The sequence below is a fragment of the Moschus berezovskii genome, chromosome 24 (assembly GCF_049115385.1).
Source record: "Moschus berezovskii isolate FMDL1 chromosome 24, NW_MosBer_1.0, whole genome shotgun sequence".
In the NCBI taxonomy this organism is placed as follows: domain Eukaryota; kingdom Metazoa; phylum Chordata; class Mammalia; order Artiodactyla; family Moschidae; genus Moschus; species Moschus berezovskii.
In genome coordinates, this window is record NC_142483.1 from 59795135 (window position 1) to 59822820 (window position 27686).

Sequence of the window (27686 nt, forward strand, 5' to 3'; positions counted from 1 at the left end):
TGTCCGACTCTCCGTGACCCCATGAATCACAGCAGGCCAGGCCTCCCTGTCCATCACCAACTCCCGGAGTTCACTCAAACTCATGTCCATCGAGTCGGTGATGCCATCCAGCCATCTCATTCTCTGTCGTCCCCTTCTCCTTCTGCCCCCAATCCTTGGCTGATACATCAGCGATGTGATTTTACGAAAAACAGCTACCTCCATGAAGGTAGCCGGTATCTGGCACGTGTCCTGACATTCGAACACCCCCACCATACACTGGTAACACGTGCACTTACCCACCCATGGCAGATTTCACTTATCAACTGCTGCACTCTTAGTCTCTGTGACGGAATGTGACCCTAAAATCCTCGTTTTTTATTCACTTCTATACCTTCAGCATTTAAAATTGTCCAAGAACATCAAATCACTTAATAAATACCTGTCAAGTGAATAATGATAGTGCATTTATGTAGCTTCTAAAATGTGCCCAACACAATTCTGAACATATCACTACATATTAACTCTTATCCCTCATAATCTCTAGAATGTAGATGAGACTATTAACTCTATTTTGTATGTGAGTAGATTAAGAAATGAAGAGGTTAAACAACTTTTTAAGACCACCCAACTTGTAGGGATGGAACTAGAATTCAGACTTGGGTGTCCATCTGGGTGTGTGATACACTGACTCTCCCCACACTTTAATAAAGGAGTGGATCCTTCACAATACCAAGCTTCTGGTGACCCTACACTTTGACCATACCCAAACGACTAGCTGATAAAAGCTAAAATCCTGGGATTTACTTTTTATTTCCATTTTCTAAATTTTGTATTGATGTGTAGTTGGTTTACAACATTGTGTTAGTTTTACGTGTACAGCAAAGTGGTTCAGCCATACACAGACACGTATTCATTCTTTTTCAGGTTCTTTTCTCATCTAAGTCACCACAGAACACTGAGCTTCAAGGATCTATGTTGAGACAACGTCTATCTAATGTGACCCCATCAATGTGGCCTGTGTTTGAGAAAATTATGATTGCATAAGTACTATCCTGGGAGGGACTTCCCAGGTGGCCCAGTGGCTAGAACTCTGTGCTCTCAACGCAGGAGGCCTGGGTTCACTGCCTGTAGAAGGAACTAGATCCCACAGGCTGCAATGAAAGATCCCACATGCCACCATGAAAAGGCCCTGATGCTGGGAAAGATTGAAGGCAGGAGAAGGGGACGACAGAGGATGAGATGGTTGGATGGCATCACTGACCCAATGGACATGAGTTTGAGCTGGCTCCAGGAGATAGTGAAGGACAGGGAAGCCTGGTGTCCATGGGGTGGCAAAGAGTCAGACATGACTGACTGAGCAACAGCAATTTCCATCTCAATAAAAATAGGTTCTTGAAAACCTCTCTCAACATAACTCTTGAGGAACTAATGGGATAGACATTTATAATGATCTAGCTATACCACTAGAAAATTAACTTCTCCCATTAAAACATTTCTCCCACTGAAAAGGAAGAACATGAGAATCCATGTTCATTAAAGCAATCTGATGCTGCTCGCATTTCAGTGAGAAAAAGGAATAAAGAGGTGGAAATAACAAAAAACAATAGGACGTTTCAAAAAATAATTTATTTCATCTACTTTGGAACAATCTATTCCATGGCCCTTGCAGCAATAAGAGGTGAAATTATCAGTGCAAATGAGGTGATATCAGAGTAAACTACAAAGGTGGTAGGAACACTCTGCAAGTCAATGAACAGCAATTAAGATCTTAGTCCATTTTGTCATTTCAAAACTATTTCTATGTATAGCGATCCATTCTATATCTAAATTTAGAAAGACTGACATTACTAAGTGTTGGCAAGGATGTGGGATAATGGGGATCTTCTTGTACTGCTTAGGGGAGTGGGAAGATGGTACAAGAATTTAAGAAATATGCTGGAATTTCTTATAAAGTTAAGACTACACCTATCCTATGCTGCAAAATTCCTCTTCTAGATGTTACCCAAAAGAAATAAAAGCATTTCCACAAAAAATCAATATAAGCATGTTCATAGGAGTTTTATTCATAATAACTAAGTACTGGGAACAACCCAGTGTCCATTTACAAGTGAACAGATAAATTGTACAATTGATTATTACTACTGAGCAATAAGTATGAGTAGATTAATGTTACACCCAACAATGTGGATGAATCTCAACAACATTACACTGAGAAAAAGAAGACAAACACAAGAGTACATATTGGTTGAGATCATTTATAAGAAGAATGGAAATTTGTGACAGAAACAGAGAGGAATTGACCCTGAGAGGCAAGAGCTTGACTGAAAAGGAGCTTGAGGAAATTGCTGGGTGCAGAGAATGTTCTTATCATGATGCTGATGATGGCACGTGGGTACATGCATTTGTCAAAACTCGTCAAACTGCAAACTTAAGATCTGTGCGTTTTACTGAATGTAATTTAGAATTCAATTAAAAAATTAACAGGTTAGGTGACCTATTATAGCCACAGAAAGTTAGCATTTGACCTTGCTCTATTTGTCTTATCTCAGCTACTGTGCTCTGTTTCTGAAATTAATTCATCTTGTGGGCTAATTGCAAGTTGTCATCATTTGGGCTAAAAGTATATTTGATTAAACCTTACAGAAAGGTCCACAGTTCATTTCTCTTCTATTAAACCATGCCACTTGTCCTTTTAAAATTTTAATTATAAATGTTGTTCCTATTTTAGTAATGGCGATAGCATTGAATTTGGGGGATGTCTGTTGAATCCTGACGTCAAGTGATACTTATTTGATCAGTTAGCACTTTGAATTACTAGAAGTGTTATTGTTCACTTTGGGGTTAAATTTTTCTGTAAGTTGTTAATTTTCATCAAGAAAGCAGAATATTTTCCTTCTGGAGTGGTTGATTTAAGAATGACCCCAGTAGGCACATCGATTTCCATGTTGTACATAATGCTTCCTTTCTTTCTTGCTCTGGTGGTTCTCCAATTCTTTGTTTAATTAAAAAAGAAAAGAAGAAGAAGAAGAAAAAAAAAGCAGCTTCAGTCTTTACTCTAAATCCAGTCTTCTCAGAGCCTCAAAGACTGATCCTGTGGTTGTTGGATGTAAGCAAATTGGCTCCATGGTGACAGATCTGGTATTTGCTGAAATTACCCACATGCAGCAAGCAAGGGTCGGTCATTAAGACGCAGGCACCACAGCTCATCTGAGCCCTGGCCTGGTTTTCTTGTTGCTACCAGTATGGAGCCTGAGGTCATCAGAGACTAGATCCTTAACATGAAAGATAACAAACTTCTTTTTAATGCAACCTTGAGGCTAGTCACCCACCTGGGATAGGAAAATTCATGGATGAAGAGCTCTTTGTTTTCTCTCTTTATCCCCATAAAAGGAAAAGGCCAGTCCAGTCTTGAAAATACTTTTCGGTTGTGCTGTAGGAATAACTTTGCTCTCCCTTCTGTGCTGATTCTTAACTAACTATATGCAATATTAGATTTGGTATTCAAGGTGACAGATGGCTTGACGTTTAGCAGGATATCAAATTTATTTTGTGGAAAGTGCTGCTGCTTTACTCGAGCAACAATCGGCCCAGAAATGGGCAGCCCAGAGAATTATGGTTCATAGTTTTGGCTTTTGGCAGACCTCATTTTCTTTTTGATTCACTGTCTGCTTAACTTCTTTTGCCTTTCTGCTCTGCTGGCCTTGGGTGAGCAGGTTTATTTATAACCCAGAGAAAAACAGTTTTAGGTGGGGTTCACCCAGAAGCAGACCCAGAGACCAAGATTTATGTTAAAGCACTTTATTGGGAAGAATTCCTGGGAAGAAAAAATAAGGGAGTATGTGGTGAGAGGGGGAGATTTGATGAAGAACAGGAGGCTGATCAGGAGGGCAGCTCCAAGCATGGGTTCAGCAAGGTCTGCTCAGAACACTGGGGGCCTGCAGGAGGGCATGAGCCCAGACAGGTGAGCGAGTTGGGGTATTTATGGGTGTGTCCATCACCTGTGCTTAAAGGCTGTCTCCAGAGCTTTCTGCTTATGAAACAAAGGGAGGTCTGGTCCTGAGGTCAGTGCTCAGGCAGAGACCCGGTTCCAGCTGTCTGTCTAGTCACAGGCTTCTCCTTTGGGGCCTGTGGAGGGACAAACCCAACCTCCTTCTGTCTCCTCTTCCCTCGTTTCTGCTTTCTTTAACCTTTCCTCCTTCTGAACATGAGCTAATCCAGCTGGGTTTTAGCTCTGCTTTTAAATCCCTTGGCTGCTTTCTCATATTGCTCCCACTGACGCAGTGCAATACTGTTTTTTTCCAATTTTATTTTACTCTTAAAAGAACATCAGATCAAAGTTCTGTGAGGTTCCCTCAGGCACTTTTGAGTTCCTCTCATACCAGGCAAGTCTGACAATGGTTGACTTTTCCCTTTCCTCTAAATCCCTCCCTTTCTGTGCTGCCCTGACTGTATCCACTTCGGGGATCTTGAGTTATAGTATGTTGTAGTTTATGTCTAGGGTGTGGAGCCTTCATATCAATTGGGGTCGCTAAGAGTCGGACACGACTGAGCGACTTCACTTTCACTTTTCACTTTCATGCATTGGAGAGGGAAGTGGCAACCCACTCCAGTGTTCTTGCCTGGAGAATCGCAGGGACGGGGGAGCCTGGTGGGCTGCCATCTATGGGGTCGCACAGAGTGGGACACGACTAAGAGACTTAGCAGCAGCAGCAGCAGCTACGGCAGGTAACACAATAACAACAACCGCAAAGCAACCATGAAGATCATGGAGGCTTAAAAAAATAAGGCTCACTTGTCTCGCAGGGACATTTGAAAGGAAGCAGTTGATAGAATGCTTGGATGACATCTAGGACCTGCATCTTTCTTTGTTCTTTTATGCTCCACCACCTTTATTGTGTTGCCTTTCATGCTCCTGTTAATCGTACAGGGACAGGGTGGAGGCTGCATTTCAAGGCATCAAATCCACATCAAAGAAGAAAACAGAGGGATCACGCTTATCTCCTCTGTCCCTTCTATTGGAAAAACAAAAGCTTTCCTATGATCTCCCCAACAGATGTTTTATCATAGGTTTTTGGCCAGAACATGACCAGTTGCCTCTCCAACAGCAAAGGGAAGCGGAGAAAGCAAATGTTATACCTCAGACAAGGTGACAAGGAGAAGGAGCGAGAAAGAGCGTTGGGTAAGCCAGTGAGCCATAGCGACCAGAGTACCGTGGAAACACTTGAATTGGTAGAAATGTTTATATTTTCTCCCAGTAGCTTTTGTGGCTTAAAAGAAGTGGCTATTCTAGGATTTTCATCTGGTCAGGCCAAACTGTTTATACATACTCTGTGCTCAGGTGCTCAGTTGTGTCAGACTCTTTGTGACCCCGCAAACTGTAGTCTGCCAGGCTTCTCTGCCCATGGGGTTCTGCTGGCAAGGCTACTGGAGCGGGGTGCCATTTCCTATGTCAGGGCATCTTCCTTACCCACATCGACAATATGTGTGTACATATATAAATATGGGAAGCTTCAAGTTTCGAACTTTCAAAGATGAGAATGTTCATTCACATGTCCAGTCACATAAAATTAGCTCACAGGTCTGCTGTACGCTGCCACATGTGTGCATCCTCTGTAAGCAGTTGTGCTTTCGAGGACGTTACTGTGCGGCACTGTATAGAGTATAGCAGGACAGCAGTGGCGTAGCGGGTCAAGGTACTGTACTGTAAGATTAAGAGTGTTTTCTTTATTTTTGTGTTTGCTTCTTTTTCATGTATTATTTGTGTGAAAAGTATTATAAACTTATTACCGTATAGTACTATATAACCAACTGTGTTAGTTGGATACCTAGGCTAAATTTGTGGGACTTAAGAATAAACTGTACTTATGAACACACTCTCAGAATGGAACTCATTTGTACATAAGAGACTTACTGTATATATATTTCATATTTATATTTAAATATATAATAACATATATAGTATGTTATGTATTACTATTACTGTTTTTGTTTAGTTGCTAAGTCATGTCCGACTCTCTGCAACCTCATAGATTGTGCCTGTCAGGCTCCTCTGTCCATGGGATTCTCCAGGGAAGAATTTTAGAGTGGGTTTCCATTTCCTTCTCCAGCGGATCTTCCCAATCCAGGGGTCGAATCTGCATCTCCTGCATTTCAGGTGGATTCTTTACCACTGAGCCACCAGAGAAGCCCCCATATTATGTATTATACATCAGTAAAATGTATCTATAGTTTTTGATGGAGAACTTTAGATTATTAATTAGACATATTAGCTTTTGTCTAACATTTCACTAAGCACATGATCAATACATCTTTGAAATCTGAGTGAATAGCAAATATTTCTGCTAAAGAAAAATGGAAACCACATTTTTTCAGCCTTGTTATACTTACTAGCAAGGGAATCACATAATACTTAGTAACTGCTCCCTGAGTAGGCTGGGCTTCCCAGGTGGCTCAGTGGTAAAGAATTTGCTTGCCTCTGCAGGAGATGCAGGAGACATGGGTTTGATCCTTGGGTCAGGAAGATCCCGTGGAGGAGGAAATGGCCTAGCTTTCTAGTGAAGAGACTTGTCCTTACTATTATTTTTATTTAATGATTTATTCAGGCAAGATTTACTGGGGCCCCTGCTGCAGCAGGGGGAGCAAGAATAAACAAGAGTCTCCCTCACACTATTGTTTTTAAGCTGTAAAAGAACCACATTTAAATGACTATCCCATCAAAATAATCTCACAGAGGTGGTATATTCATTTTCATTTGTGCCATCTTTTTATCAGTTGAGATTTATGCTTCTCCTGGGGGTACCTTACATGTTCTTATCTCTGGGGGATGCCTCAGAGAAGAAAAACAGCTCAGACATTTGGACAAGAATGAAGAAGAACGTGATTTTTAAAAATTGCAAAACCTCAGGGAGCCCAGTGTCACTCATTATATGAATTAATGTAATTAAATGCAATGTAATTTGTAGTGTAATTAAAGAGGGTGTAAATGGCTCTTTTCTTCCAGGGCTGACATTCCACCCGGAAGCCCTTTCTTCTGACATCACTGGGCAATGATTTATGGGTTTCCTTACTTGGCCAGGCAGTCACAGTGAGGTTCTGAGATCTGAGTGGGCTGCCTGGGAAGTCATGATTCAAAGTTCACAGCTGCAGGGCTTTGTCCTTATGTCTAAGGGACTTGGCCAGATTCTACTCCAGGAGGAGATAAACTAAGAAGTTACTGGAACACTCTGTAAGAGGCAGTCAGTCACGTATTGTTCTTCATCTCCTAAGGGGGATCCTTGCTCAAATGGTAGTTGCTCAGTCTCCAGAGTCAAAGTTGCTGATAGAGCCCAAAGGCTTTCTCTAGACGCTGTGTGTGTGTCTGTGTGTGTGAGAGAGAGAGAAAGAGAGAGAAGCTTGTCTGGAATGGTGAAGGAGGCCTCGTGCAGCAGGGTGGTACTAGTGGTAAAGAACCCACCTGTCAATTCAGGAGACATGAGAGATGTGGATTCAGTCCCTGGGTTAGGAAGATCTCCTAGAGAAGGAAATGGCAATCCACTCCAGTATTCTTGCCTGGAGAGTCCCTTGGACAGAGAAGCCTTTGGGCTACAGTCCATAGGGTCACAAAGTGTCAGACATGGCCGAAGTGACTTAGCATGCATACATCAGTCTTCCTTCAAAAGCCCACCTCTGCTCAGGTAAAATGTTTTCTTAGACCATGAGCCATTAATATCCTGTCCTTCTCAAGAGTGAAAACAGGACAGCTTAATGCAACATTCCAGGCGGTAAAAACTGTAGTTAAGATTGAGTTTTGATGGAAGGTGAGCACAGGCCTGGAACCATACGCATTGCAATGATTATCTTTTATGGCTCAAGCTTAAGCTATAATATACAATATGAACTTAAAGCTTCATCAGAGGCATTCTCTGTTAATGTGGGGTTTGGCGGAGCAAGAAAGAGGAAGGGCGTGGAAGGAATAAAGGACAAAGAGAGTGCAAAAAATATTCTGAGAGCAATCGAAGCTTGGCAGTGTTGGATTTGCCCTGTTTTGTTTTTCATCCATTTCTTAAATAAATTTTCATACATAGTTGCAAGTTCACAATAGAAAACTGGATTCATTATACAAAAAATCCCAGTGAGAACTTTGCCAGTTCTGAAAGAAAAATCATCTTTTTCAATTTAATTCCTTTTGGCAAAATTTCACACACACAGACTGCTGCCTTCCTCCTGGAAACTGCTGATTAAACCCGTCTTTCAGGGAAATGAAAGTGTCCCTGGTCTCTGTGTAAAAGCGTTTCTTTATTTCTTCCTCTTGCCGCAACCCAATGCATCTGTGCTAACAGCTGAAGACTGAAGATTAAATGAGAGGAAGGTTCTTATGGCATTTTAAGACTATGTTAAACACTTGAACACTTGCAGTTCTCTGAGGTGGATATGGCTCCTGTGATCTTTCATCACGATTTATGACCAGAGTTTCCAACACTGACCGTATCAAAGAACTGCAGCAGCCAGGAGTTCTCAGACCCTCAGCAGACGCTCTGATTATATCTTCCGGTGGAAGCTGAGACTTCCTGCAGCTTTTTTTTCCCTCTTGTGAAAACAATGGCTTCTGGCTACCCCTAAGTGTCATGCTCAAAATTCTCCAAGCCAGGCTTCAGCATTATGTGAACCATGAACTTCCAGATGTTCAAGCAGGTTTTAGAAAAGGCAGAGGCACCAGAGATCAAATTGCCAACATCCGCTGGATCATGGAGAAAGCAAGAGAGTTCCAGAAAAACATCTATTTCTGCTTCATTGACTATGCCAAAGCCTTTGACTCTGTGGATCACAATCAACTGTGGAACATTCTGAAAGAGATGGGAATCCCAGACCACCTGACCTGCCTCTTGAGAAACCTGTATGCAGGTCAGGAAGCAACAGTCAGAACTGTACATGGAACAACAGACTGGTTCCAAATAGGAAAAAGAGTACGTCAAGGCTGTATATTGTCACCCTGCTTATTTAACTTCTATGCAGAGTACATCATGAGGAACGCTGGGCTGGAAGAAGCACAAGCTGGGAGAAATATCAATAACCTCAGATATGCAGATGACACCACCCTTATGGCAGAAAGTGAAGAGGAATTAAAAGGCGTCTTGATGAAAGTGAAAGAGGAGAGTGAAAAGGTTGGCTTGAAGCTCAACATTCAGAAAACAAAGATCATGGCAACTGGTCCCATCACTTCATGGGAAATAGATGGGGAAACAGTGGAAACAGTGTCAGACTTTATTTTTAGGGGCTCTAAAATCACTGTGGATGCTGATTGCAGCCATGAAATTAAGACGCTTACTCCTTGGAAGGAAATGCCAACAAAGGTCCGTCTAGTCAAGGCTATGGTTTTTCCCGTGGTCATGTATGGATGTGAGAGTTGGACTGTGAAGAAAGCTGATTGCTGAAGAATTGATGCTTTTGAACTGTGGTGCTGGAGAAGACTCTTGAGAGTCCCTTGGACTGCAAGGAGATCCAACCAGTCCATCCTAAAGGAGATCAGTCCTGGGTGTTCATTGGAAGGACTGATGCTAAAGCTGAAACTCCAATACTTTGGCCACCTCATGTGACGAGTTGACTCACTGGAAAAGACTCTGATGCTGGGAGGGATTGTGGGTGGGAGGAGACGGGGACGACCAAGAATGAGATGGCTGGATGGCATCACCGACTCGATGGACATGAGTTTGAGTGAACTCTGGGAGTTGGTGATGGACAGGGAGGCCTGGCGTGCTGTGATTCATGGGGTGGTGGAGAGTCGGACACGACTGAGCGACTGAACTGAACTGCACTGCACTGAAGTGTCCTGCAGCTTTATGAAATACCACTTCATAAAACCAGCTCTGCAGTTGTTGAAGGGGACCTAGGAGACAAGGTGAATTTCTCTTCTGAGAGATGGCAGAAAAAATAAGATTCTAGGTCCACATCTGTTACCGTCCAGGGAGACCTGGGCTTTATCAGAAGTGATTACTTGCATTTAGATCTCTGAACAGGCAGTTCACCCTCAGCACTGGCTTTTATTTTTCTTGACAGATTTATTTCTCCTGCTTCAACCTGGTGTTGTACACATGGTCATTGCTAGCAGAACACTTATCAGGATTTCCCAAGAGGGCTTTTGCTACAGAAGGAATCAACCTCTCTTGCTTTTATGTTAGCAATAGAAAAGGAAAGGAACTTCCTTACTGGCCCAGGGGCTAAGATTCCATGCTCCCAGTGCAGGGGGCAAGGGTTCGATCCCTGGTTGTGGAACTAAGATCCTGCATGCTGCACGGCCTGGCAAAAATAAACTGGAAAACAAACAAACAAACCAGAGATGGAAAGAGATGAGAAAGCTGGAAGGAGGGAGAGCATTTCTTTCTCTTTCTTGCTCTTTTTCTCTGTTGGTGTTCATTTCTTGCCTCTACTGTTTTAATTCTTCTGCTGCCTTTTTATTTTCTTTCTGTTGTCTTACATCCGTTTATGTTTTCTCTCTCTGTGCTTTTCTCCCCCCTCTTCATTGAAGAGGAAATATTCTCTCCTGGGTAGAGGGAAGGGATAGGCTAGGGGAAGAGTGAGGAGTAAAAGCAGAGGTGTTCGTGATGTGCTGGTCCTCTGGTGAGCGGGTTGGCTCTGCCTTCAGCAGACATCCAACGTCAGCCAGCCCACCCGCACCACTGCCTCAGTCTAATCCACCACCATATCCTGCCGACATGATTATGTCAGCTTTCCAGTCCATCGCTCTCAACCTCTCTTTGCCCCTTAACACTTAACATATCAACCACAGGAACCCTGCTAAGAGGGAAATCACACTGGCCCATAATTTTTAATGGCTTCAGAATAAATTTTGGATCACTTAGATTGGTCCATTAACCTCTAGACAATGCAATCCCTGCTGCTTCCCTCCACCCTCATCCTTGTCACTCCACCCCAACTGATCCCGAGCAGGACCCTGTTGGCCTCCTGGTCACAAAAGCCTTTCCATGTTCCCAATTTCTGGAGTACAGGAGAGAGGCACCATTCAGCCTCCATGACCTTCCTTGAGCTCCAAGGAGCAGATTCAAGCAGTTGCTAATGAGGGAAGGGACAGGACGAGGAGCCAAATGAGGAATAGCTGAGAAACAGTAGTGCAGCCTTGGCGGGGGGGCCTGGCTTCCCCTTGGGGGATACACACAGCAATAGCTGAGCTGTTTTGCAGATACAGAAACCCCTTCCAGGTGGGAGAAGGTAATTACATGCAGCCCACAAACACGTAGACCCCAGACCTGATGGAACCAGAAGGTGGATGAAGCTGACTCACCTCACACCCAGCCAATCAGAAGAATGTCCACCATCTGACCACACCCTATTTGAACCAATCCTATAAATCTCCTCACTACCCCTCCAGGTGGGAACCGGCAGTGTTGAGGGCATTAACCTGAGGTGAGGACACAACCTGCTGCGTCCCCTTCAGCTGGCAGAGAAAGAACGTTATTCTTTTCTACTTCACCCAAAACTCTGCCTCCAAGATCTGATTCAGCACCGGGGTACAGAGGCCGGATCTGGCTTCACAGCTGCTCTGTGCCCCTCACTGCTCTGCCCTCAGGGATCTGCAGTCAGTCTCCCCTCTTCCTGGACCACTCTGACCTGAGAGTGAGAGGCTCCTCCTCCCCAACTTTCTTCAAGTTTCTGCTCTAATGCCAGCCTCTCATCAAAGCTTTCCCAGAAGAATCTATAAAATAGCACCCTTCGTATCTCTGTCCCATTTATTTAGCAATTCTTACCATCCAAGCTGGGCTTCTCTGGTGACTCAGATGGTAAACAGTCTGCCTGCAGAAAGGCATGGAAACCCACTCCAGTGTTCCTGCCTGGAGAATTCCGTGGACAGAGGAGCCTGGTGGGCTAAGTCCATGGGGTTGCAAAGAGTCAGACATGACTGAGTGACTAACACACATACCACCTGACTTGATAATTATTTGCTTATTAATCCCTGCTGTTTCCTTAGACTAGAATAAATAACAGCGGAACGAGTCTCTGTCTCTAACAGAGTGTCCAGCATTTGGCATAGACGTTTGTGCTCTGAATACATAAAAACTCATCACACAGCCTTTGGCCATGCTCCCTTTCTGTCACACATGAGTGTTGGAGGGCCCGATGTCTCTGTGATAGACAGTGATGCTGGCTGGCTGAAACCCTGACCAGAAGCCAGCTGGTTTCTGCTCATAGGTGCTCTGAGAGCCCAGGAGCTGGCCTGCTTCCTGATCCCCACCCAGCTCATGGTCAGAAAGGGCATACCCAGTGTTGCATTTGATTTAAACATTTTCTAACCAGAACAGTGTGTACCTGCCCTTCCTGAAGTCCCAGCCCCAGGGACAGTACCTGTGAGCTGCATTTTTAGTTCTTATTTGTAGCCTTGAGTCTGCCCCACCTGAGTGTCTCCACGCCTGGGCAGTCTTGGAAATGGCAGGTCAGCCTTGGATTTTCATAAACTAGTCAGGGAGGAGAGGAAAGTCAATTCCCCTCCCGAGGTGACTTGCTGACTAAGCCACCGCCCCCTCCACCCCCCCCCACCCCCCACCCCCGGCCCAGACCCTCACAAAAGCAAATTATCTTTCAGAAAGAACAAAGAGCCAAAGCAGAAAGGGCACTCAGTTGTGGGTGTGTCTTCCGGTGAAAGTATTCATTGAAAGGACTGCTGCTGAAGCTCCAATACTTTGGCCACCTGATGTGAAGACCCAACTCACTGGAAAAGACCCTGATGCTGAGAAAGATTGAAGGCAAAAGGAGAAGGGGGAGAAGAGATGGGTGAGATGGACAGATATCATTACTGACTCAATGGACATGAATTTGAGCAAATTCAGGAAGATAGTGGAGGACAGAGGAGCCTGGCATGCTGTAGTCCATGGGGTCACAAAGAGTCAGACATAACTTAGCAACTCAACAACAACAACATTTGAGTAGGAAAGTATGTAAGTCCTTGGATACAGTAATATTTAGTGTGTTTACAAGAGCAGTGATGCTCTTTCTTCAAGCAAACTCTCCTCTGGAAGTCCAGTATATCGGACAAACCAAACTGGAGCTAAGGCAGGGATCAGAGTCTGCTGGACTCAATCCAGCCCCTCCCAGATAGGGTCCTGAGGAATTCTGCAGAGCAGAGAGTTTCCACAGGAATGAGTGTGGAAACCCCAGGTACCATCCTATGCCTTTTTTTTTTTTTTTTTTTTTTACAGATAAACAAGGTTTCAGAGGGCTTGACAGGTGGTGTAAGTGGTAAACAATCTTCTTGCCAATGTGGAGTCATAAGAGATGTGGGTTCCATCTGTGGGTCAGGAAGATCCCCTGGAGGAGGATCTACCCACTCCAGTATTCTTGCCTGGAGAATCCCATGGACAGAGGAGCCTGGTGGGCTACAGTCCAGTCCGTAGGGTCCCAAAGAGTCGGATGTGACAAATTGACTTAGCATGCATGCACAGAGGGGTGGAGGGATTTCCCCAAGACTGCACGGGGTGCAGCCTCCTAATTTCCGGTTTACACGACTTCCCACCTATACACCACACTCTGCCCACAGTCTTCCACTGATTAAGTACCTACTATACGCTACTTACTAAGTGTTTTGCATTCATCATTTCATTTAATCCTGTTTACATTTTGTGACAGATACTATTAATCTCATTTTTATAAAACAGAGACTAAGAAATGGCTATATTCACTCTATGTCTCAGAAGAAACAGAGAAACAAGCTAAATAAATGCCTTGGTAACAAATGAATCTATCCATGTACAATGACACAAATGCCCTAACAAAAATCATTTCTTTGTCTTCTAAAATCATTGTGCAGGTGAATAGGTTAGCAAGCGAATATCACTCTGTAGTCATTTAGGGGTCAAATGTCAGAGGCTTTGCTGTGTGTAATAAAATAGCTTCCAAAGTCACTTTGGATATCATTTTCATTCCAGACAGCCAGAGAGGGACATGGCATGCACAGTCGCTAAAGGGAAAAATGTTATAAGCTCAGTGTGGAAGTGGCCCATTTCCTCACACATGGCACCTGGGGCACCTCAGTGCAGAGAGCTGGGAATGACAGGCAGTAGTTCCCAGACCAGAAGGTACTGCTCTTTTATAAGTTCATACTAAGAAAGGAAGGGCACAGATTTGAGGGGGCATCTAAGCTTAGCAACCGGAGGCTGGGGCACATGCAAAATTCCAAGCCCGTTGTTCTTATGAATGACACACCTTTCAAGTGTCCATGGTTACAATCACAGCTGTTGTGAGGGACTTCCCTGGGGGTCCAGTGGTTAAGAATCTGCCCACCAGTGCAGGGAACGTGGGGTTCAATCCATGGTCCAGGAAGATCCCACAAGCCTCAGAACGACTAAGCCAGTGTGCCGCAATTATGGAGCCCACACTCTAGAGCCTGTGCTCTGCAAGAGAAACCGCTGCAATGAGAAGCCCGTGCACTGCAACTAGAGCATAGCCCTCACTCGCTGCAGCTAACTAGAGAAAGCCTGGGTGCAGGGTGTAGACCCAGTGCAGCTAGAAACAAAGAGATACATAGACACAGAATTGTTTAAAAAGGAACTGTGGTGAACATTTACTTCCTACATTCAATCTCCCTTCTTATTTTGGAAGAATCTACCCGTATGCCTGTTATTATGGGACACATGCGTGACTTCAGTCATGTCAGACTCTTTGCCAGGCTCCTCTGTCCATAGGATTCTCCAGGCAAGAATACTGGAGTGGGTTACCATGCCCTCCTCCAGGGGATCTTCCCCACCCAGGAACTGAATCCCCATCTCTTGTGCCTCCTGCACTGGCAGGCAGGTTCTTTGCCTGCCAAAGACTGATTCACTGCCAGAGACTAACGGGTTCACCACCAGTCAACCACGGTTGACTAGTACCACCTGGGAAGCCCCATTATGGGACACAGCTTCACTCAACTTCCCAAAACAACTTCCCTGGCTTCTAGCAGTGGGGACTCAAGCAAGATTTCAGTAGTGGATCAACTGGTCCCTTTGGATCCACTGAGTATTATGCAGAAGGCTGGTAATGCCAGGCTTCACTGGCAGAGTTTCAACAGAGACTGTGTGTGTCCACTTTTTGTGATTGTGTCCAACCATGGGCTGGTGTTAGAGAATGAGAAGACATCAAACCCCTCCTGTGATGACTTCTGAAGCCCTTCAGTTCCCACTCATTTCCCAAGATTTCCCCGCATGCCGCCCAAACCCCTGCTGCCAGTAGGGGCTCCTGTGAACCACCTCCTGATACCTTTCAAGGAAGTTTTCTTTTTGCTCAAGTTATCCAAGACTGGTTTCTCTTACCTGGACCAACAGCTCTGATTGATACAGAGCTTTTTCAGAGCACATTGTCTAAATCTGCCTCCACAGAGTCTGCAGTTTGTTTAGTTATAACTCACCTGGAAACGCCATGGTTATTGACAAATCTGGATTCCTGCCTCCTTAAGAACTTCTGGCATGAGCCATGCTCTTTTCTTTCTTTCTTTTTTTGAAGATGGGGAGAGTCTACTAGTGAGAAAACACTCATCCTTGCTGTGGGAAGAAGGGGGCATGGAAAGAAGAAAAGAGGTTGGTGGTCCAGCTTCTGTCCGCTGTTTGCAGCCACTACTCCAAGCAGAATGGCACAAAGAATGATTTCTGAAGAATCCTGCATGGTCCTCTGTGAGGCAAGGTATCTGGCTGGAAGAGTGGATACTGAGTGTGACAGAAAGCTTGTGTGTATGTGTGTGAGAGACAGAAAGTGATGTGCACGCACGTGTGTCAGAGGAGGGAGTCAGGACGCTGTGCCAGACGCTCCTGAGAAGGGCGTGGGAGAACGAAACGAACAAGCAGTTTGTTCTCCAGTGAACTTTCAAAACCGAACACCTTGTGGTTTTTTTCAGGCACACACATCTTTGACACAGTTTTCACTGTAAGATAAGAGTGAACCTTGGGGTTAGAGAGAGGACCCAGGCTTAGTATTTTCAGGCCGTTAACAGAGGACGAGATGGCTGGATGACATGCCTGACTTGATGGATATGGGTTTGAGCAAACTCCGGGAGCTAGTGAAGGACAGGCAAGCCTGGTGTGCTGCAGTCCATGGGGTCACAGAGAGTCAGTTGCTCACACTGAGCAACTGAACAACAACAGCTACAGCTGTGAACACAGATAAATACGGTCGCCGTGCTTTTCAAGAGAAGCTGACCCCCTGGTGTTGTGGGCCTTGGTTTTTGATACTGATGGAATCCAGATCCCACACTAAAAAGAATATTCAATATTTATTTCCAATCTTTCTCAGGAACTGCTAACTCTGAATTTGTTGAGGCCCCAAAGCTCATAATACGGGCTTCCCTGTTGAGTCAGCGGTAAAGAATCTACCTGCAATGCAGGAGACACAGGAGACGCGAGTTTGATCCCTGGGTTGGGAAGATCCCCTGAGGAGGGCATGGCAACCCACTCCAGTGTTCTTGCCTGGAGAATCCCATGGACAGAAGAGCCTGGCGGGCTACAGTCCATGGGGTCACAAAGAGTCAGACACAACTGAGCTACTGAGCACACACAGAGAATAAAGCTTATAAGTACAGCCCTACCAGCATCTTACCTGAGTCACCCGGGCCCATGCCCCCTCAGCCCACAGCAGCTGAGGATCAGATCCTCAGATCACCGTGTGCTCATGGTGGCCTTCTGATGCTCTCCGCTCCAGGGATCCCACAGCTACTCCAGCAATGTCTCAGGGGCTGGAATACTGAAGCCTTCAAATCCGTCTACTGAACCCCGAAGCCCAGTACATCGGAATGTGACTTTATTTGGAGGTAGGGCTTTAAAAATTATTTATTTATTCATTGGACTGCACCAGGTCTTAGTTGAGGCATTCGGGATAGAGATCCCTGCCTAGGGATCAACCCCAGGGCCCTGCACTGGGAATGTGGAGTCTTAGCCACTGGACCACCAGGGAAGTCCCAGGGCCTTTAAAGAGGTGATTCATTTAAAACGAGGGCCCCAATGCAATCTGACTGCTGTCCTTAGAAGAAGAGGAAGTTTGGATACATAAAGGGACACCAGGGACACACGTGCACAGAGAAAAGACCTCTGAGGACGTGTTGAGGAGGCGGCTGTCTGCAAGCCAAGGAGGGAGGCCTCAGCGTTGACTGCAACCCTGCTGACTACCCTTGGTCAGGGACTTGTAGCCTCCAGAATCAGGAGACAGTAAGGTTCTGTGGTTTAAGCCGCCCAGTCTGTGCTGTTCTGTTACAGTCACCCTGGCCAGCTAACACGGCCCCTCAGGGGAACCACGATTGTTGAGACTCCGGTTAACCTGTGGCTCTGATGCCTGACACCCGAGGGGGCAGCCCTGCCCAGCCAGTTCCTGGAGACGGTACAGGCCTTACCCACCAGGACAAGTGTGCAAACAAGCCTCTCTGGAGGCCATGCCCACCCTCCCACAGAGGGCTATCACGCTTAGCCCTGTGGTCCCTCCACCCTAAGTGCCCAGGCAGGTGCCAGACAACTGGAGACAGCCCGGTGCCCCAGGACTGACTACAACTATTTCAATTGCCCATTCACCTGCCTCTGCCGTTCCTTTCCCGGGAAGCCCAGTGAAGACCCTTCCCCACCTCCGTCCCTCCACCCCCACCTCCTACCTGCCCCCTTGCTTCCTGTTGTGGCCTCAATGACAAGCTGTGACCCTGCTCCTGGGGCCTGTGATGAACGAGCTGTCTTTCCAGTGGACACTGTCTCCTGATCTATTGGCCTGATCATATCCAAATAGACTGAAGTTTACATTTTAAAACAAGGTTTTTGGTGAAAAGCCGAGCCCTGGGTGAAAGTGCTGTCCACCAGTTCTGCCACAGCCCAAAACCCTGCAGGGGGTGAAACAGCGGTGGTCCTGCTCAGAAAGAACCGCGTGGCAGTCATGCAGGGGTGGAGAGGAGCCCGACCACAAGCCACACCATCTCCCGGCCCCTGAGCGGTACTGCTCACACCCCGTGAGCCACAAGCCCCCTGAAGAATCCACTCCTGCCACTGCAACAGCTCCTTCCCTACCCGGAGCCCAGATGAATCCCCTGGCCCAGCTTCGGTAGCTACCCTAAGCTCCCCTCTCCAGCTTCAGGCACTAAACCCCCTCTTGGAATGTCCCTCCCACCTTGTGCAGAGCAGCAACATGCAACTGGATACTTGTAGGTGCGGCTCTTCCACAGGCACATCAGGCTGTGTTTGTATCGGAGTCAGCCAGGACCCGTCACCTCGACAACTTCCTCTACTAAGGACTCAGCTAAAGGAGCTGGTGCGACAGACACGGCACCTCCCTCCAGCTCAGCTGACCCGTCAGGGGAGAGTAAGAGCTACAGAATGGAGCCATCTCTGTGCCCTTTAGGAAACATGAGCCAAGCCCCAGAAAGGGTTCAGGGAGGGAGAGACACCTTCTGACATCAGGAAAGACAGTTGTGAAGGAAGGATTGGGGGCCTAAGAGGAAAAGGTAGCACCATTTTAATATCGAGCTTCACCAGGAGTGAAGTCCTCTCCCTTCTGGCAAAGGCCAGAAGGCTGACCAATGAACCTAGACTGGAAAACCCACTGGGGCCCCAGGGAAGCCCCCTCCATTCTTTCTATGCTGATATTTGTTGAGTACTCTGCTGAGTGTCTGGTGATGTGATGATGCACAAGTACCCACGGCTCTCTGAGGCTTCTTCACCATTTACACACACACACACACACACACACACACACACACACCATCCTAGGACCTGATAAAAGAGTTTGTACTAGTGCAGAAAATCTAGCTAATATCTCAAAGTTCCCCCCTACCACGCATGTAATCCTGTGAGGTCAGCACTGTTTTCCTATTTCCATTTAACTGAGGATGAGGCGCCCGAGTCTCCAAAAGGCTCACTACTTGCCTGAGTTCATGTAGTAGGTGACTGACTCAAGAGCAAGCTGGAATTAGAACTCAGATGACCCGACCCACAGCCAACTGAGTGTAGGCCTGTCCTGTCCACTACTGTGCTCAACATCAGCAGATTCCCAAGGAAGACGTTTCATCATAAGGCAAAAGACCATTCCTTGTAGAAAGCTAGCTGGCCAGAGAAGTCAGCTCAGAGGTAGGTCCTGGACGCTGAAATGAGTCATGAACACATCCAGCTCTCACATCAGCCAACTGATTCTCAGGCCAAATAAGGCAACCCGGGGCCATGGTCGTTTTCGGGGAAGACAAATTGATCTTGGGTCCCAGGGGCAAGTCTGAGGCTGGATCCAGAGGCAAGACACCAGAACCAGAGTCCCTGAGATCAGAAGCAAGTCAGGAGGAAGAAGAAGAGACAGGAGAGGCAGAAAGCATCAAAGTACAGACCAGTCCCGAACCTTTTTGACACCAGGGACCAGTTTCCTGGAAGACAACTTTTCCACACATGGGGTGGGGGCTGAAGTGGGGAATAGTGTTGGGATGATTCTCATAAGGAGCTTTCAACCTCAAGTCCACGCATGAACAGTTCACAGTAGAGTTTGAGCTCCTATGAGAATCTAATGCCCCAGCTGATCCGAGAGGAGGCAGAGCTCAGGTAGTAATGCGAGCAACGGGGAGCCGCTGTAAATACAGATGAAGCTTTGTGCACTTGCCCACTGCTTGTATCCTGCTGTGCAGCTCAGGGATTGGGGACTCTGGTGTAGACCAACCAGGGATTGGGGACTCTGGTGCAGACCAAGAGCAAAGCTGGAGACTCGGAAGTTTGGATCGGATTCTGGTTGCAAAGGAAGTAGGAGCACAGCTTAAAACCACATGCTGTGGCCAGACAGAAAGCACTGTGAATGTTGCCAGAGAAGTGGTGACAAAGGGGTCTGATCTGGTCCTTAGAGGGCTGACAGGGTTGGATTAGGCCAAGGAGTTATCTGGTGAAACCTAAACAAATGTGAGAATAGCAAGCTGGTATTGTGGTTACCTGAAATTGAATGAGTTAAATTGGACAGTTGCTTTGGACCCAGCTGGTCCATGAGTACTCTTGGTCTTTACCACTTCATGGGTCCAAGAATGAAGCATCCCATGCCCATGGTAGACTGTCCTGCTGCTAATCAGAGGATCTGAGCTTAAGATGTAGGGTACGGCTTCAGCAGATGGACACTGGGACCCAGGCATCCTTATTATAGCCCCAGGGTTTTACAGCTACATCTTAGGAACTCTTTTCTTAGCTTGTACAGCAGGGGATCTATCTTAAAGAGCTCTTTGTTCTAGACGTATTAAAATGTGCATCTTGCTCCAGATTTAGAGCTGTCATCAAGATTCTGAAGCATCAATAGTAAGTCAATCTGGAAACCCCTGACTCCTTAGAAAGTATGAATTACACCAAGGGTCTTTCTTCCTTCACACAAAGGACCATGGCCCAGCTTATTATAAACTAAACAATGAATTGAGGTTTTGTTGCTGCTTTTCTGCCTCTTCACTGCTCTGAACTCAACCCACCCTCCCACCCCAGGAAAGGTTCAAGGTCCCAAACAGCGAAAACTAATTCTGAATTCAGGAATGACATCTGGGACGCGAAAGGGTAATCACGTGGCTGTGTAATATTAACTTTCCAGGGAACAGGGTACAGGACATGAGCTGACTTGTCAGGACAAAATGTCTCTTTCAGACAAAGAGCCTGTGAACAGGGTTGAGAGGAAAGACCTGCATGGGAGCAGGCAGGGCTCTTTGATCGTCTTTGAGGGTCATTGGGAAAGACTGTGTTGAGGTTCAGCAAAACAGAGCAAAGCCAACAGCCTTTGTGACTCCATTCCTTGTAGAAATCTTAAAAAAAAAAAAAAAAAAAAACTGCCTCCAGGAAGAAGAAAAGTCCAAGAGTGATTCAGAGAATCTGCAAAGCAAATGAAGGCCTTGGAGGTGCCCACATCAGAGGGGCACTCTGTGTGGATTTCAGATTTTCATCAATCCATCAGTGTGTGGCCATACTGCTCCTCAAATCTGAGGTCTTGAGAGGCCCCGGGACCATCAGGGAGTGCACATGATGGCCTGGGAGCTCTAGCAGAGCCTTAATTCACACTTAAGAGCTGGGCAGAGAAAAACAAACATTGTATATTATCACATATGTGTGGAATCTAGAAAAACGGTACAGATGAACTTATTTCCAAGGCAGGAGGAGAGATGCAGACATAGAGAAGCGACATGTGGATGGGGTGGGGGTGGGGAAGGGGAGGGTGGGACGAACTGCAAGGGTAGCATTGACATCATACACCTCCACGTGTACAATATCTGTCTAGTGGGAACCGGCTGTACAGCGCCGGGAGCTCAGCTCTGTGTTTGGTGATGACCTAGAGGGGAGGGGTGGGGAGGGGGGTCGTGAGGCAGGGTGTGTGTGTACATATAGCTGACTCACTTCATTGTACAGTAGAAACCGACACAGCATTGTAAAGCAGTTAGATTCTAGTAGAAATCCAATTAAAAGGAAAAAAAGAGCCATGGCAGGGGTGGGCAGGCTTCTTAGCTCCCCCACCCCCACCTCCCAGGACAAAGCTGCTGTGACTCAGGGTCGTGCAAAGCCTGTTTTATTTCATTTGAGGGCTGAAAGGCAAAAAGATTCTAGCACACAGCACTTTTTCTAAGCAGGAAAACAGCAGATGGGATACAGGGCTTGTACACAATTATTTTATTACTTGAGTTATTACTGTTGTTTGCTCCATCTCAGAACAGAACCATGGGAAACCTCAATGTCATTAGACAGGTGTGTGCTGAGTCTCTGATTGATGGGATGTTCTCCCAGTAGGATTTTTTATTTAGAGCCAACACAGTTTGATCCTTGGTCTGGGAAGATCTCTTGGAGAAGGAAATGGCAACCCATTTCAGTTTTCTTGCCTGGGAAATCCCACGGACAGAAGAGCCTGTGGGTTACAGTCTATGGGGTCGCAGAGTCAGACACCGCTGAGTGACTAAATGACAAGCCAGTTTCAGGCACAGTTATGAAGCAAAATCACAGACCACGAGAATGCAAGTTTGGGGAGGCCCTTAGAAGTCACAGGTGTCAGATCCCTTGTATTACAGATGGGAAGTTGAAGACCAGAGAGGCAAACTTATTTGGAAGATCACTCTGCTTGCTGATAGCCAAGACAGGTCAAGAACCCAGGACTGCAGCAAGAACCAGTGGAAAGAACATGGACTTGTGACCCGTCAAGTCAGCCACTCACTGGCTGGCTGTGTGATCTCAGATAAGTCACTTGGCCTCTCTGAGTTTCAGTTTCCTTATTTATAAAGATGTTTGTAGAGATGTGATACTTACCTGTCTTCTCTCAGAAGGTTGTCAGAGCAAACGAATGTGAAGGTGCTTTACAAAATGCTCTACAAAAATGATTGTGTGTGTGTGTCTATACCAAAATGTAGCCTATACAGTATCATCGGAAGACCTTGGGAGAAGAGTCCACATTGGTTAGGATTCTTTTGCTTATTCCATGGCAAATAATAAATTCCAACATAAACTCACTAGAAAGGAAGAAGGCAGGAAGAGTGGGAAGGACAGAGAGAGAGAAAAAAGGTGGTGGAGACACTGAGATTAACTTATTGATCCTGTAACTGAAAAGTGCAGAGAGGATAGACATCAGGTTCAGCTGGATCCAGGGGCTTGGTGGTATCTTGTGGCTCCTCCTCTCTCCCCCAGGTCTTTTGTCCTCTTTAGCAGGCTCTTCACAGTGGCTCCTGGTGGTCTCAAGCTCACTCCACCCTTACAACTACAGGTCCCAGGGAAAAGAGGGGCTTCTTGCTTTTTTTTCATCTCATTGAACCATGGGCCTGACTTGTGTCCATCTTCAAACCAACAGTGGCCAAGGGGCAGAACATATAGTGGCTGGATGAGCCTGAGTCAAGTGAGCTCCTTAGAAAAAGTGGGTAGAGATATCTTTCCCAGAGTAACAAAGATTGAGGGGAGAGGAATGGCTTCCAAAAAATGTGATACCATTACCAGAAATATCAATAACCTCAGATATGCAGATGATACCACCCTAATGGCAGAAAGCAAAGAGAAACTAAAGAGCTTCTTGATGAAGGTGAAAGAGGAGAGTGGAGAAGCTGACTTAAAACTCAACATTCAAAAAATGAAGATCATGGCATCTGATCCCATCACATCATGGCAAATAGATGGGGGAAAAATGGAAACGATGCCAGATTTTATTTTCTTGGGCTCCAAAATCACTGTGGACAGGGACTGCAGCTATGAAATTAAAAGACACTTGGTCCTTGAAAGAAAAGCTGTGACAAACGTAGACATCATATTAAAAAGCAGAGACATCACTTTGCTGACAAAGGACCATCTAGTCAAAGCCATGGTTTTTCCAGTAGTCATATACGGATGTGAGAGTTGGACCATAAAGAAGGCTGAGCACCGAAGAATTGATGCTTTTGAACTGTGGTGTTGAAGAAGACTTTTGAGAGTCCCTTGGACTGCAAGGAGATCAAACCAGTCCATCCTAAAGGAAATCTACACTCATATTCATTGGAAGGATTGGTGCTGAAGCTGAAGCTCCAATACTTTGGCCACTGATGTGAAGAGCTGACCCATTGAAAAAGACGCTAATGCTGGGAAACACTGAGGGCAGGAGGAGGAGGGGATGACAGGATGAGATGGTTGGATGGCATCACTGACTCAGTGGGCATGAGTTTGAGCAAGCTCCAGGAGATAGTGAAGGACAAGGAAGCCCGGCGTGCCGCAGTCCATGGGGTTGCAGAGAGTCAGACACGACTGAGTGACTGAACAACAGCAACCATTAACAGAAGAAGGGGACAGATACCAGACAGAGGGAACAGAAAGGGAATAGCTGAGAGCAAGGTGGTCTCAGGCTCCATCCACACTTGTGGAGACTTGAGCACACTCCTTCACTTCCCAGAACCTCAGTTCTCCTTCTGTGACATAAAGAGGATGCTCCTGTCCCCGCAGAGAGAGGTATATAGGGTACCCTGAACATGGTCAGGAAAGTTGAGCAACTGCTGGAGAGGAGAATCAGCTCTGAAGGCATCAGTGAGATAATGGCAGAGGAAAAAACCCATCTTCTCCCCAGTACTTTACTTTGAGGAAAGTACTACAAGTGGTTGGAAGCAAGAGACTCATAAACAGTCTGGGGTGGAGCGGATGGGAGCCCAAGCCCCTCATCTGCCTCTTGGAGAAAGTGCAATTACCTACACAGCTTGCATTATGTTGTGGGGACTTCTGAGTGTGGCTTTCTAGCTGAACTGTGCCAGACCGAGAAGGAAGCTGGTCACTGCACCCCTCCTCACCTTCCTCCCTTTGGGAACCCTCACTTATCTCTTAAATGTGGTTACGGCATTTTTCTTTTTTTCTAATTTCATTTATTTGACCGACTCAATGGACATGAGTTTGAGTAAACTCCAGGTAGGCTGGTGAGGGACAGGGAGGCCTGGCATGCTGCAGTCCATGGGGTCACAAAGAGTCGGACACGACTGAGCGACTGGACTGAACTGAACTGATGTCTTTTTGGGCTGTGCTGGAATTTGCTGCAGCTCAGTCTTTTCTCTACCTGCGGGGCTCTGGCTCCTCACTGCAGTGGCTTCTCCTACTGTGAAGCATGGACTCTAGGATCTTCAGTAGTTGTGGACAGGGTACCACATGTAAAAGTAACTTTGCACGGAATCCTTAGTAGATAAGTTGTGTTCCTTTTTAAAAAATTTTGCTTAAGTGACAGTGTGAGGGATGGCTGGGGACTCAAAGCCACATCATAAGAGGTAGAGGATGAAAGAATTGGAGATGATTAAAAGAGAGGGACCCCTTCACAGATCATTGCCTTGTCATGGCAAAGGGGCTCACATAACTCGATGAAGATATGAACCGCGCTTGCCTTGAAACTGAGACCATTCTGAGACCATTTGCACCCAAATTCTGTATTTCATACTCTTGCTGATTATGAGGTCTACTCCATTTCTTCTCTGGGATTCTTGTCCACAGTAGTAGATATAATCATCATTTGAATTAAATTCACCCATTCCCATCCATTTAGTTCACTGATTCCTAAGATGTTGATGTTTATTCTTACCATCTCCTGCTTGACCACATCCAATTACCTTGATTCATGGGCCCACCATTCCAGGTTCTTATGCAATACTGTTGTCTGCAGCATCAGATTTTACTTTCAGCATAAGACACATCCATAACTGTGTCGTTTCCACTTTCACCCAGCTGCTTCATTCTTCCTGGGGCTATGGGTAATTCTCCTTCATGCTTCCTCAGTAGCATACTGGACACCTTCAGACCTGGTGGACTCCTCTTTTGGTGTCATATATTTTTGTCCTTTTATACTGCCGTGATGTTGTCATGGCAAGTATACTGGGGTGGTTTGCCATTCCCGTCTCCAGTGGATCACACTTTGTCAAATCTCTCTGCTCTGGCCCATCTGTCTTGGGTGGTCCCACATGGCATGGGTGATTGAACAACGTGAACAAAAGACAGGGAATCCTGGCCGTGCACAGGGGTTATTGTAACTCTTTCCAGATGATTGAGGGGCTGATCCGGGGAACGGGCAGCAGGTGTTCGAGGACGCTCCCGGGGCTTCACCAGCAGCCCAGCAGAGTTCAGAGATGAGACTCAGGGGACTGCATCCTGGGGAAGCTCTTCTAACTCCTAGGTTGCCAACAATGAAGTCGCCTGTGCTGGAATGTACTAATTTTCCCATCACTTCAGCATGGAGGCTGCGTGGGGACATGGCTTGTCACAGCCCACAGAGAGAATCCAGGTCTCCCCTGAATATTTTCCCTGGAGGGTATCCTAGCAAACGTTCCCCTCAGCCTCAGCCCTCAGACTTTGCAAGGTTAAGTCTTATGCTCAGGGACTTCCCTGGCAGTCCCGTGGCTAAGACTTTGCCTTCTGATGCAGGGGTACAGATTTGATTCCTGATGAGGGGGCTGAGATCCCACATGCCTCGTGACCAAAAACACTGCAACATAAAACAGAAGTAATACTATAACAAATTCAATAAAGACTTTTAAAATGTTTCACATTAAAAAAAAAAAGGGTTAAAAAAAAGTCTTGCTGTCGGCCTTTTCAGAAACCTCTGAACCATGAGAGTCACGTGGAGGAAGAAGCAAACATGCAGGCGAAGCACAAAAGAAGAAAGATGAGGCAGAGCCCTGTGAAGCTGCACCCCCGTGGAGGCCGCAGACGCGGGGACAAGCGGAGCCAGGGGCTGCAACACACCGCGCACTGCGTGCCGACCGTCTACAACTTCTCAGTGGGTCTGCAACATCTGTGGCCACTCTGGCCGCCTTGACCACCTTTCAGAGATCCACCTTGCTTGTCTCAAAGCTGCCCCTTTTGGTCCTTTGCCCTGGACCTGTGATACTATGGACTAGTTCTCTTTCAGTTGTGGCTGAATGTAACGTGTACAATAAATCATCTCTTTTGCTGCCTTCAGTTCAATTCAGTCTCTCAGTCGTGTCTGATTCTTTGCGACCCCATGAATCACAGCACGCCACGTCTCCCTGTCCATCACCAACTCCCGGAGTTCACTCAAACTCATGTCCATCGAGTCGGTGATGCCATCCAGCCATCTCATTCTCTGTCGTCCCCTTCTCCTCCCGCCCCCAATCCCTCCCAGCATCAGAGTCTCTTCCAGTGAGTCAACTCATCACATGAGGTGGCCAAAGTATTGGAGTTTCAGCTTTAGCATCAGTCCTTCCAATGAACACCGAGGACTGATCTCCTTTAGAATGGACTGGTTGGATCTCCTTGCAGTCCAAGGGACTCTCAAGAGACTTCTCCAACACCACAGTTCAAAAGCATCAATTCTTTGGCGATCAGCTTTCTTCACAGTCCAACTCTCACATCCATACATGACCACGGGGAAAACCATAGCCTTGACTAGACGGACCTTTGTTGGCAAAGTAATGTCTCTGTTTTTAATATGCTATCTAGGTTGGTCATAACTTTCCTTCCAAGGAGTAAGCATCTTTTAATTTCATGGCTGCAATCAGCATCTGCAGTGATTTTGGAGCCCCAAAAAATAAAGTCTGACACTGTTTCCACTGTTTTTCCATCTATTTCCCATGAAATGATGGGACCAGATGCCATGATCTTTGTTTTCTGAATGTTGAGCTTCAAGCCAACCTTTTCACTCTCCTCTTTCACTTTCATCAAGACGCCTTTTAGTTCCTCTTCACTTTCTGCCATAAGGGTGGTGTCATCTGCATATCTGAGGTTATTGATATTTCTCCCGTCAATCTTGATTCCAGCTTGTGTTTCTTCCAGTCCAGCGTTCTTCATGATGTACTCTGCATAGAAGTTAAATAAGCAGGGTGAAAATATACAGCCTTGACGTACTCCTTTTCCTATTTGGAACCAGTCTGTTGTTCCATGTCCAGTTCTAACTGTTGCTTCCTGACCTGCATACAGGTTTCTCAAGAGGCAGGTCAGGTAGTGTGGTATTCTGATCTCTTTTAGAATTTTCCACAGTTTATTTTGATCCACACAGTCAAAGGCTTTGGCATAGTCAATAAAGCAGAAATAGATGTTTTTCTGGAACTCTCTTGCTTTTTCCATGATCCAGCAGATATTGGCAATTTGATCTCTGGTTCCTCTGCCTTTACTAAAACCAGCTTGAACATCTGGAAGTTCACAGTTCACGTATTGCTGAAGCCTGACTTGGAGAATTTTGAGCATGACTTTACTAGCGTGTGAGATGAGTGCAATTGTGCGGTAGTTTGAGCATTCTTTGGCATTGCCTTTCTTTGGGATTGGAATGAAGACTGACCTTTTCCAGTCCTGTGGCCACTGCTGAGTTTT

General features: G+C 46.1%; 1 long non-coding RNA gene across 1 annotated transcript; it reads left to right on the forward strand.

Annotated features, from left to right (window-relative positions):
• The first annotated feature begins 3569 nt into the window (after positions 1-3569).
• LOC148774073 (uncharacterized) lies at positions 3570-26306 on the forward strand. Its single transcript, XR_016036206.1, has 4 exons — positions 3570-3943; positions 15445-15621; positions 16633-16741; positions 25954-26306. It is a non-coding gene; the product is annotated as an uncharacterized LOC148774073 (long non-coding RNA).
• Positions 26307-27686: the final 1380 nt, after the last annotated feature.